The sequence below is a fragment of the Panthera uncia genome, chromosome F2 (genome assembly GCF_023721935.1).
Source record: "Panthera uncia isolate 11264 chromosome F2, Puncia_PCG_1.0, whole genome shotgun sequence".
NCBI lineage: Eukaryota > Metazoa > Chordata > Mammalia > Carnivora > Felidae > Panthera > Panthera uncia.
The window spans coordinates 41,221,907-41,233,909 of record NC_064812.1 but is presented as its reverse complement, the minus strand read 5'-3'; the positions used below and the strand labels follow the sequence as shown (position 1 = coordinate 41,233,909).

Sequence of the window (12,003 nt, the reverse complement as noted above, 5' to 3'; positions counted from 1 at the left end):
CTGGGGGTACAGCTTCCATAGTAGAAGCCAGAACAGAGAGAGGAAAAGAAATGAGGCCCTTGACACCATCAAGACTTATCTCTATGGCCTGAATCATCTCTGGCCTGAACAACCTCTTGCCTTTTAGGTGAGACAATGAATTTCTTTTGTTAAATCAGTGTAAATTGGATTTTCTGTTGATTTCAACAAAAAGACTGATTGTTATTAATTAATACCAACAATGATCCAGCCACCCTGCACTACCTTCGGTTCTCTAGAATATGTGTATTTTCACTTCAAAATAAGGTGAAACTGAGCCGAAAATATATTGAGAATAGTTACCACAAAAAGAGTGGTCCGGGCCCCTGTTGTTATGGTTGCAGAACAAAATTATCATCTGCAGCATCTATGAAATATTTTAAAAAATCAAGAACATCTCATATTTTCAGCTGTTGAGGAGTGTCATTCCTTAAGTGTCATCCCTTAAGTCCACAAGTTGACTTGTGGACATCAGTAATTTTAGGGCATCGGTCTAGACAAATGACTATGGGAAGCTCTCTGAGGTCCAAATTTCTCTCAAAACTATCTGTTGAGAGGTGCTTGGCTGGCTCAGTTGGTAGAGCATGTGACTCTTGATCTCAGGGTCGTGAGTTCAAGCCTCATGTTGAGTGTAGAGTTTACTTAAAAACAAATAACAACAACAACAACAACAGCAGCAGCAACAACAAGCTATCTGTTGAGCAATTGGGTTTGATGCCCATGAAAATAAACTTTGGCACAGTGTAAAGACCTTCATCTGAGGCCTGACAGCTTGGATATGGAAAGTATGTGGACAGAAAAATTCCTGTTGAGTCAAAGTTATGCTTCTAACTTCCCAGTGTGGTCATACGAATGGGGAAGTGTGTGTCCCTTCAAGTATATGCAACTCAGCTCCAGCCAGTGTGACTGAGTCAACTCGACAGGGTTTCGAGGTGACATAAAAGGGGAAAATGGAAAAACGTTTTTCAATCAGAGGAGCCAGACCCTCCCTTACCTTCATATTACAATTCTCTCATCTTTTCACCACATTTGAACAGCTAGAGAAGCCTCCAAGAAATGATATAACAACACTTAAAAGTTGCCAAGGTGGGGCGCCTTGGTGGCTCAGTTGGTTAAGTGGCTGACTTTTGATTTCGGCTCAGGTCATGATCTTGCAGTTGGTGGGATTGAGTCCCACGTTGGGCTTTGTGCTGACAGTAGGGAGCCTGCTTGGGATTCTCTTTCTCCCTCTCTCTGTGCCCCTCCCCTGCACACGCGCACATGCGCAGTCTCTCTCTCTCTCTCTCTCTCTCTCTCAAAAATAAACATGAAAAAAAAAATGTTTTTAAAGTTGCCAAAGGGAGACCTTCCAGAAATAGTGTAGTAAATGAAACACATGTTTTGTAGTCTTCTCTGCCATACAAATCCATCCTTCCTTTTTTTTTTTTTTAATTTTTTTTTTTAACGTTTATTTATTTTTGAGACAGAGAGAGACAGAGCATGAACGGGGGAGGGTCAGAGAGAGAGGGAGACACAGAATCTGAAACAGCCTCCAGGCTCTGAGCAGTCAGCACAGAGCCCGACGCGGGGCTCGAACTCATGGACAGAGATCATGACCTGAGCCGAAGTCGGACGCTCAACCGACTGAGCCACCCACGCGCCCCCAAATCCATCTTTTCTTGAGTCACTGTATATTTTTCCCTCTCTCCTTCAGCTCTCTTGGTGTAAACACATATTGAGGGTTTAAGATGAACTTTTTAAAGTTCAATAGCAATGATGGACAAGGCAGATCTAGTGAACACAAAAAAGAATTTTTGAAGACTTAGTCATTTGGTAAGATGAGCACACACTATGACAGGCTCTACAAATGCAAGGCTATCTTGATATACACTTTTGCTGATTGCAAATCTCAGAAGAACATTTACAGTAGCTTATTTATAACTTCAGATCTAAGTTGCAGCACGGGTGTCAAAGTCAGTTTTAGACATCTCCATAGGATATTAAAGAAATAAAGATATTTTTGTTTGTTGTTGCTATTTTGGTCTCAGAATAAAAAGAATGTAGGAGAAAGTAAAAACATAATTAACACCTGTATTCCCAGAATGAAAAAATGTGATTATAGAACAGTGGTAGAAAATATATACAGAAAGTTGGCGAGATGACTCATAAGTACAAGCACAAAAATAGCTCAGCTTTTGTATACAGTGTGACAGATCTGCCAACAGCTAACTAATGTAATAGAATAATGAATCACTTGGGACTAGATTTATTTTAAAATCCCTGTAAGGCACACCTACATACGTAGTACCAGAAAAGGCCACCGACTGTCAGCAAACATGGCCATCATAATATGGGGGGTTGGGGAGTAAAAGCAAGGAGGTCATGCACTGGTAAGTTCCATGGTACCAGCTGCTCTTCACTTTTAAGTCGGCTCCCCTCACTTTCCCTCCACCTGTCTGTGCAGGGAGCACTGAGTGTTCAGTGGTTAAGCCCCAGGGGCCATGCCTGTGGCTGAGGCTGAGGTAGGTCTCCTTGGTTCTCTTTTTTCTCTACTACAGGCCTCGGGCTGCTGAGGGCCCTTCCCTCTTTCAAGGCAACACTACCCATTCTATCTCTGGCTTCACTTCTCCACTCCAAGGCTGGAGACACAGGTTGGCTTGTTTTACCCAGTCTGCGCATCACTCAAATAAGCGCATGTGTCCTTTCCGTGCCAAGGTTTCACAGGGTCAGCTCAGGGAGGCAGGAGGGGAAAGAACGGCAAATGCGGGAAACCTCAGGCCTCAGGGAATCTTACCAAGTTCCCGCCTTTGGGGTTCTGGCTGTCATTCCCAGCTTCCCCAAAAGTCCTTCTGCCTTCCATGTACTCTGAGTTCTCTGCCATGGTTGTATCCCGAGCTTGGAGCTCACCCCTCCCTGGGGTACCAGTGGGAGAGTGCTCCACACCCCTGCTCACTTTCCCCTGGGATTGATGCATTCCTTGGCTCTGAGGCTCCAGCTGGGACCGAATGATGAGTCAACTTGTATCCCCTCTGATGCCATTTTTCTGAAATAAATAATTCCTGTTTCTGAGGGTCCCAGACTGGATGGCACTTCTTTCCAACTATTCTCTACTCCATAGAGAAATGACCGTCTCCATGCATTTCCTCAGCTGCTCCACAACAGAACTCAGAGTCAAGCTGCCTGGCTTCCAGCCCCTACTCTGCTACTTGCTTGCTAACTAGTGACATATGGCACATCACTGAACCTTTTTTAGCCTCAGTTTCCTCACCCATCTAGTTGTGGTGTGGTTTCAAAGATATAGGCCACTTAGCACAGTTCTGGGTACACATCAAGAATTCCCATTGGGACTCTTGCCAATATCTGCTAGCCATGGCTCCGAGCCATCAGCCCAGAGCCTGATGCGGGGCTCGAACTCACAGACCGCGAGATCGTGACCTGGCTGAAGTCGGACGCTTAACCGACTGCGCCACCCAGGCGCCCCAAAAGAGGTAATGCCTGACACAGCAGAGGCCTCCTGGACTTTGCTCCATCATGGCAGCCAGCGTCCATTCAGGCCGGTCAGCACCGGTTGCTTTTGTGTTGAAAGCAAAGTCACTCAGAGAAGTGTGTACTAACAGGTGGTTAAAGCACAGGAGAGGTAGACAGGAACCACAAGCGGAAGCGTGGAGGGATGGGAAAGAGCAGGATGGAAAGGTGTCTTTTGTCTGTAGTGTGATAGGCAAACAGGATCTTAGTGGCTTACAGAACAGAGAAGTGTAGGGAAGGTTGTTGTAGTATTGTCTGTGGCTGCCATAACAAATGACCACAGAAAGGGTTTTAAAACAACAGAAAGTGACTCTATCACAGTTCTGGAGGCCAGAAGTCTGGATTCCCTCTGAAGGTGTTAGCCAGGTTGTACTCCCTCTGAAGAGAATCATTCCTTGTTTCTTCCAGCTTCTAGCATCTCCAAGCTTTCCTTGGCTTCTGGCAACATAACTCCAATCTTTACCACTGTCTTCACATGGCCTTGCCCCTGTGCGTGAGATCGTGACCTAAACCGAATTGGCACTTAACCAACTAAGCCACCCAGGCACCCCTCCTTCTGTCTTTCTCTTATAAGGACATCTGTTGTTGGAGTTAGGGCCACCTCAATGCCAGGATGCTTTTATCTTGAGATCCTTAATGTAATTATATCTGCAAGGACATTTTTCTTTCTCTTTTTAAAAAAATTATGTTTGTTTAAGTTTACTTACCTTGAGAAAGAGGGAGAGAGCACATGCACACACAGAGCATAGGAGGGGCAGAGAGAGAGGGAGAGAAATCCCAAGCAGGCTCCGCACTGTCAGCCCAGAGCCCCACACAAGGCTCAATTTCACGAATCGTGAGATCATGACCTGAGCTGAAATCAAGAGTCAGATGCTTAACCAACTGAGCCACCCAGGTGCCCCAGGAACTTTTTTTCAAAATAAGGTCATATTCACAGGTTGTAGGGGTTAGGACTTGAACACATTTTGGGGGTACCACTATTCAACCAACTATAATTATGTACTAAAGCAGAGATCTTTGCACACAGAGGGCACTTAATAAATATTGTGGCTGATATATGTCTACGGATTTTCAGAAGACTAATTCTTTGACATCAAAGAGGATAATGTGGGAACCTCGGCACTTAGAAATGTTCCTCAGCACCATTCTTCTGTTCTGGCTCTAGGGGAGAATCAGTTTTTTCATTTTACCAGCTTCTGGAGGCTACCTATTTACATCTTCTTTCTCTGACCCTGGCCCTCCTGTTTCCCTTTTATAAGGACCCTTATGATTATGTTGGGCCCACCCAGATAATCCAGGGTAATCTTCCTGTTTCAAGATCCTTATTTTATTATATCAGCAGTACGATAATATAATCAGGCTCTAGGGATTAAGATGTGAACCTCGTTGGGGCCATAATTCTGTTGACTGGAGTTGGGAACTGGGTTTCATCCTAAGAGCCCAGAACTCCGTGGTGGGTTTTAAGTAAGAGAATGGAATCAACAGAATCAGGATGACAGAAGCAGAAGAAGAATCACACTGGATTGCAAGGACAGAAGTGTTAACCACGACCAGAGGATTTTTAAAGTTAACATAGAATCACTCTAGACAATATTTGATATCTGGTTATGTGTAGGATAACTGGTACATAATAAGTTTTTCTTCTTTCAATCTGGGTTTGGTCTTTTTAAATTAATTCTTTATGGATTTTATGAGGCCCTGAGTCCCAGGACACCTTTGGTTATTGTTGGAGGTAGCCAGCTGGGCAAGGTGGACCCGGATGACTATTCAGAATTCAAGATTCTATGCCCACAATGAGTACGAGCCCAGGTGTACATGTGCCTGGGAGAATTCTGCCTTAGCAGGCACAGGTCCACAACACCTTATCAAGCATTGTCCAGTAGAGAAAGATATTGGAATTGCTTGAAGGGTAGGGAAATGGCCAAAGAGCAATAGGAAGGAATGTCATAAAAGATCCAAGAATGTGGACTGTGTTGATTCCTAGAAATGCTTTATTAACACTAAGTGAAAGAGCACACAGAATTGTTCACACTGATTATATGCATATTTAAGGGATGTGAAAATTAATAAAGATTTGAATAGAGTTTTAAGCATTCTCTGAAGTTTGGGAAGTTTATTCAAACATGTCAGTACTTCTGGCAACAGCTTCCTTTCTCTGATCTTGCACAGAGTCAGTCAAAGTTGCCTGGAAAGCCCGCTAATGATTCCTTTTGGCTTGCCTCTTCCTTCTCCTATCTTTGCTGGGTTTCTCAACCCATTCCACTCTGCTTTAGCTCTTTTGACCCACCTCAGTGCTACTTTGTTTAGGTGACCCTGCTAGAATAAAACTCCTGAGTTCATTATCTGTCTGTATGTATGTCCCCAATCTGTCTGAGAGTCTTGGTTCCAACTTCATAGCCATGGGTGAGAACCTCAGGCTCCCTGCCCAGGCTACTCTGGGTCAGGTAAGCAGGGACAGCCCACCAGGCTTCACCTCCAAGTAGAGGATTAGAGACATGGGATAATAATTCCTTTCTAGGGATACCTGGCTGGCTCAGTTGGTAGAGCATGTGACTCTTGATCTAGGGGTTGTGAGTTCGAGTCCCACATTGGGTGTAGAATTTACTTAAAAAAAATAAAATCTTAAAAAAACCCAGTAATTCCTTTTCAAAAACTCTTTGCCTGAAAAAATTACAAGTTATTTACTAATCAACATAAGGAAAACTGCATTCAGCCAGAAATTTTCCATAGCAACACAAATTATAGCACTGACACTAAACATTGGGATCCAGAAAGGATATTAACCAATGGCCTCTTGATAAAGGGTTGGGGTGGGGGGGGATAGTCAACCCTGAAGAAGGTCAAAATGCCCTTCAGGAGACTGAAAGACAATGTAGTTCTGATGTATAATTACCCATTATATTAAACCATATAATACACGAGAGGCAGAATAGTGTAAAGATTTAAAAGCACAGATTCTGACTCCAGATTTTCTGGGCTCAAATCCCAGCTCTGCCACTTACTGGCTGCCGCTTTCAGAAAAGTGACTTAACTTAACAGCTCTTTATTTTAGTTTCTACACCTGCTCAATCAGAATAATAATAGCCTCTACCTTACTGGGTTGTTTTGAAGATTACATGAATAAATGTATAGAAAGCACTTAGAGGGGCATGTGGGTGGCTCAGTCGGGTGAGCATCCGACTTCAGCTCAGGTCATGATCTCGCAGTCTTGTGAGTTTGAGTCCCACGTAGGGCTCTGTGCCGACAGGTGGGAGCCTGGAGCCTGCTTTGGATTCTGTGTCTCCTTCTCTCTCTGCCCCTCCCCCACTCGTGCTCTGTCTCTCAAAAATGAATAAATGTTAAAACAAAATTAAAAAACACTTAGAACAGTCCCTGGGACATAGCAAACACTCAACACGTATTAGTTTTAATTTTACTGGAATGTGTCCAACACTCTACACCACTGACAGTGGAAACTGCTTAAGCAGCCCGTCTGGCGTCTGAAGTAAATGGCACCCATGAATGATAGATACATCACAGAGCAATGAAATTGTGTCTGTTGATACAGAGTTTCACAAAGGCATCTTAAAAGTTGCTGGGTAGGGACCCGAAGCATATTCTGTCTGGTGTGTGGTTTTTTGGTTAGGCAAGATGCTAATGGGACCACAGCTGTAGAGTTCAATATGTTCATTCTGTCCCATGACCCCCAAATGAGGCCTTTGCTTCTCTAACCATCTCTGAGGTATATATCACTAGTCCTAAGGATGCCTGGCCACCATTATTTGCTACTATTGGGCTAAGGGCGCCATTATTGGAGAAACTGCCCCAACTCCATGGGCAACATTAGGATCCCCTTCCTGAATTAATAAGAATGCATTCTATCATCATTCAGGGTGCTGGATAAAGGTAATTCAAAGAAAATAGAGAAAAGTAGAATTGTTATAAAGACCTACTGATACACAACTTCAAATTGTTTGGAAGTGTAGCAAAATATTCCATGAGAAGAGGCAGAGATGGCCCTACCTGCATAATCTTGGATAAGTCACCTTTATTTCACAAATTAAAGTTTGTTTCCTTATCAGCAAAGGGAGTAGGGAGGTTGCAGACAGTGACCTAGATCAGCCTTATTGGAAGACCAAATCCTTTCTTACCTAGAACATGCAGAATCTCACATGACACATTAGAAACACTATCCTAGAGGGTCTGTAGTGAGGAGCATCTCATTTATGATGCCCCCAGTGCACCTGCAGCAAAGTTCACCTGGCTCAGACAAGGCTTTTCTCCTCAAGTCTCACACAGCACGTCCTCCCCTTAGCCTGTCCCAATGTTCTTGGGCCTAGATGCCATGTACATTTATGATATTCCAATTTGCAGACTCAAAACAATATGAATATGAATATTTATGCATGAGCTTGGAGCTACAGAGAGAAGAGCCCCTAAGAATTCCACGTTGGTCTGAGAGTCATCTCAAGCCTCTGCTCAATTCTTCTGGGTCCTTTATTTTGCTAAAACCTGAGTGATGGTCTCTGGTGTCATTTAATGCCCTATCTGGGTTAATCTCACTGCATTCCTTCTTAGGCTTTCTCCACTCCACAGTCTCCACTTAGACAGTCACCTCCATGTAACTGGTTTCCTTTTCTGTACAAAATAGTATAGCAATTTCTTTACAGTGGCTGCATCATTTTACATTCCCATCAGCAAAGCACAAGGGTTCCAATTTCTCCACATCCACACCAACATTTGCGGTTTTCTATTCTTTTGTTAATAGCCATCCTAATGGATGAGAAACACTAGCAGATGTTAAGATCATTTGAGTGGGAGGGATTGTCAATACTACCTAAGTAGACACCTGCTGCCCAGACTATTTAATACCACAGTCAGGGGCCATCCTGGTCCCCTCAGGTTTCCTTGGGACTGTCCAAGCTCTTAGGTCATAAATCCAAATGACCCAGGGCATGTGGTTATACACTTCCAAGCTCCTCCTATTCCTTAAAGGCAGACTCAATCTGTCCCACACATTTGTCCTTAATGACTTCCCTGGTACCTTCAAAAAACCCAATAATTTGTATTACATTAGCTTTTCTTTTAAAAGCACTTAAAAATTTTTTAAATGTTTATTTATTTTTGAGAGACAGACAGACAGACAGAGTGCAAGTGGGGGAGAGGCAGAGAGAGAGGGAGACACAGAATTTGAAGCAGGCTCCAGGTTCTGAGCTGTCAGCATGGAGCCTGACACCAGGCTAGAACTAATGAACCTCGAGATCACGACCTGAGCCAAGTCAGATGCATAACTGATTGAGCCACACAGGCACCCCTTAAAAAAACACTTTTTAAAATCAACAGCTTTATTGAGATATAATTCAATACCACAAAATTCATCATTTTAAAGTAACATTCTTAAAGGCAACTTTCTGTTTCCTAAGGGTAATTAACATGGTTGCTCCCACATTCACGGTCCCTTTCTGGAAGAGGAGTATTTTGTGATAGAGCAATAGTGTACTGTTTCTCAGCTAGATGCCTGTTTACAGGCATGGCCAGCTGTCTTGGTCAGGGTCCTTTGGTTGATTGAAACAAAGAGTCACTCAAATCTTTAGAAAAAGAGCATTTATGATAAAGATATTTGTTAACAGAAACTAGGAAGCCATCAGGAACCAAAGCTACTTTTTCTCTCTTTTTCTTGGGCTACTCTATCTCTGTCTCTATTTCCTATAGCAACATTGTTTCTCTGTGTGCATCTGTTCTGCTCAAAATTTGACTTGCTGTTACCATTTTGTGTCCCCAATTCTAATTTGTCTTCACTCTTTCTAGGCATCCTTTCCTTTCCTGCTCCTGTTACTAGCAACTTTATTCTCTCAAAAGAGAATTCTGATTGGCCAGGCTTATCTTGCCCAGCCAGACCACAGGGTAAGTGTTGACCAGCTAATGTAATGCTGTCCTGGAATCAGGGGCCCACACTGGCCCAATTTTCTTTGCCATGAGCGGGGACTGAAGTCACATAATAAAGAAACACAGCTGTTGGTGTAATGTGACGAGAACCCAGTGGGAACTACACACACAATGGGGTAAGTTACAGGAGGGAAGCCTATGGTTAGGAAACACAAATCTTGTTTTACAATGGGCAGTAATAATACCCTTTGCTCCTAAGGAGACATCATCTTTTATTATACTGGACTGTAAACATGACTGCCCTTTGCTCTGCAGGGAGACACTATTTCTATATTCCAAGGCTATTCACTGTATAAACATCCTTAGATGAGGCTAAAAAATACGATCTAGAATAAAGGGAGGTCAGTACCTGTCCTTGCAAGCCATACAGAAACACTGAAGATCCATGAAGAATTGTCTCCCAACAGTAGTTACCGGCAAATCTCTTCTCCTCACTCTGTGTGTGTGTGTGTGTGTGTGTGTGTGTGTGTAAATACTGTGACGATCATAGGATTCTATTGGGTACGCTGTGATGGGCTGTTCATGAATTTTTTCAAAAAACCAACTCTTGGTTTCGTTGATCTGCTCTACAGTTTTTTTAGATTCTATATTGTTTATTTCTGCTCTGATCTTTATTATTTCTCTTCTTCTGCTGGATTTAGGCTGTCTTTGCTGTTCTGTTTCTATTTCTTTCAGGTGTGCTGTTAGATTTTTTATTTGGGATTTTTCTTCTTTCTTGAGATAGGCCTGGATTGCAATGTATTTTCCTCTCAGGATTGCCTTCGCTGCATCTCAAAGCGTTTGGATTGTTGTATTTTCATTTTCATTTGTTTCCATATATTTTTTAATTTCTTCTCTAATTGCCTGGTTGACCCATTCATTCTTTAGTAGGGTATTCTTTAACCTCCATGCTTTTGGAGGTTTTCCAGACTTTTTCCTGTGGTTGATTTCAAGCTTCATAGCATTGTGGTCTGAAAGTATGCATGGTATGATTTCAATTCTTGTATACTTATGAAGGGCTGTTTTGTGACCCAGTATGTGATCTATCTTGGAGAATGTTCCATGTGCACTCGAGAAAAAAGTATATTCTGTTGCTTTGGGATGCAGAGTTCTAAATATATCTGTCAAGTCCATCTGATCCAATGTATCATTCAGGGCCCTTGTTTCTTTATTGACTGTGTGTCTAGATGATCTATCCATTTCTGTAAGTGGAGTGTTAAAGTCCCCTGCAATTACCACATTCTTATCAATAAGGTTGCTTATATTTGTGAGTAATCATTTTATATATTTGGGGCTCCTGTATTCGGCGCATAGACATTTATAACTGTTAGCTCTTCCTGATGGATAGACCCTGTGATTATTATATAATACCCTTCTTCATCTCTTGTTACAGCCTTTAATTTAAAGTCTAGTTTGTCTGATATAAGTATGGCTACTCCAGCTTTCTTTTGACTTCCAGTGGCATGATAAATAGTTCTCCATCCCCTCACTCTCAATCTGAAGGTGTCCTCAGGTCTAAAATGAGTCTCTTGTAGACAGCAAATAGATGGGTCTTGTTTTTTTATCCATTCTGATACCCTATGTCTTTTGGTTGGCACATTTAGTCCATTTACATCCAGTGTTATTATAGAAAGATATGGGTTTAGAGTCATTGTGATGTCTGTAGGTTTCATGCTTGTAGCGATGTCTCTGGTACTTTGTCTCACAGGATCCCCCTTAGGATCTCTTGTAGGGCTGGTTTAGTGGTGACGAATTCCCTCAGTTTTTGTTTGTTTGGGAAGACCTTTATCTCTCCTTCTATTCTAAATGACAGACTTGTTGGATAAAGGATTCTCGGCTGCATATTTTTTCTGTTCATCACATGGAAGATCTCCTGCCATTCCTTTCTGGCCTGCCAAGTTTCAGTAGAGAGATGGGTCACGGGTCTTATAGGTCTCCCTTTATATGTTAGAGCACGTTTATCTCTAGCTGCTTTCAGAATTTTCTCTTTATCCTTGTATTTTGCCAGTTTCACTATGAAATGTCGTGCAGAAGATCGATTCAAGTTACGTCTGAAGGGAGTTCTCTGTGCCTCTTGGATTTCAATGCCTTTTTCCTTCCCCAGATCCGGGAAGTTCTCAGCTATTATTTCTTCAAGTACACCTTCAGCACCTTTCCCTCTCTCTTCCTCCTCTGGAATACCAATTATGCATATATTATTTCTCTTTAGTGCATCACTTAGTTCTCTAATTTTCCCCTCATACTCCTGGATTTTTTTTATCTCTCTTTTTCTCAGCTTCTTCTTTTTCCATAATTTTATCTTCTAGTTCACCTATTCTCTCCTCTGCCTCTTCAATCCGAGCCTTAGTTGTCTCCATTTTATTTTGCAGTTCATTGATAGCATTTTTTAGCTCCTCCTGGCTGTTCCTTAGTCCCTTGATCTCTGTAGCAAGAGATTCTCTGCTGTCCTTTATACTGTTTTCAAGCCCAGCGATTAATTTTATGACTATTATTCTAAATTCACTTTCTGTTATATTGTTTAAATCATTTTTGATCAGTTCATTAGCTGTTGTTATTTCCTGGACGTTTTTCTGAGGG

General features: G+C 42.3%; 1 protein-coding gene and 1 non-coding gene across 2 annotated transcripts in view; one reads left to right on the top strand and one right to left on the bottom strand.

Moving 5' to 3' along the window:
- The window catches only part of PLEKHF2 (pleckstrin homology and FYVE domain containing 2), a 68,063-nt gene that overhangs the window by 44,885 nt on the left and 11,175 nt on the right, over window positions 1–12,003 (bottom strand). The gene's annotated exons all lie outside the window — the stretch shown is intronic.
- Window positions 578–650, top strand: TRNAK-CUU (transfer RNA lysine (anticodon CUU)). Its single transcript has one exon. It is a non-coding gene; the product is annotated as a tRNA-Lys (tRNA).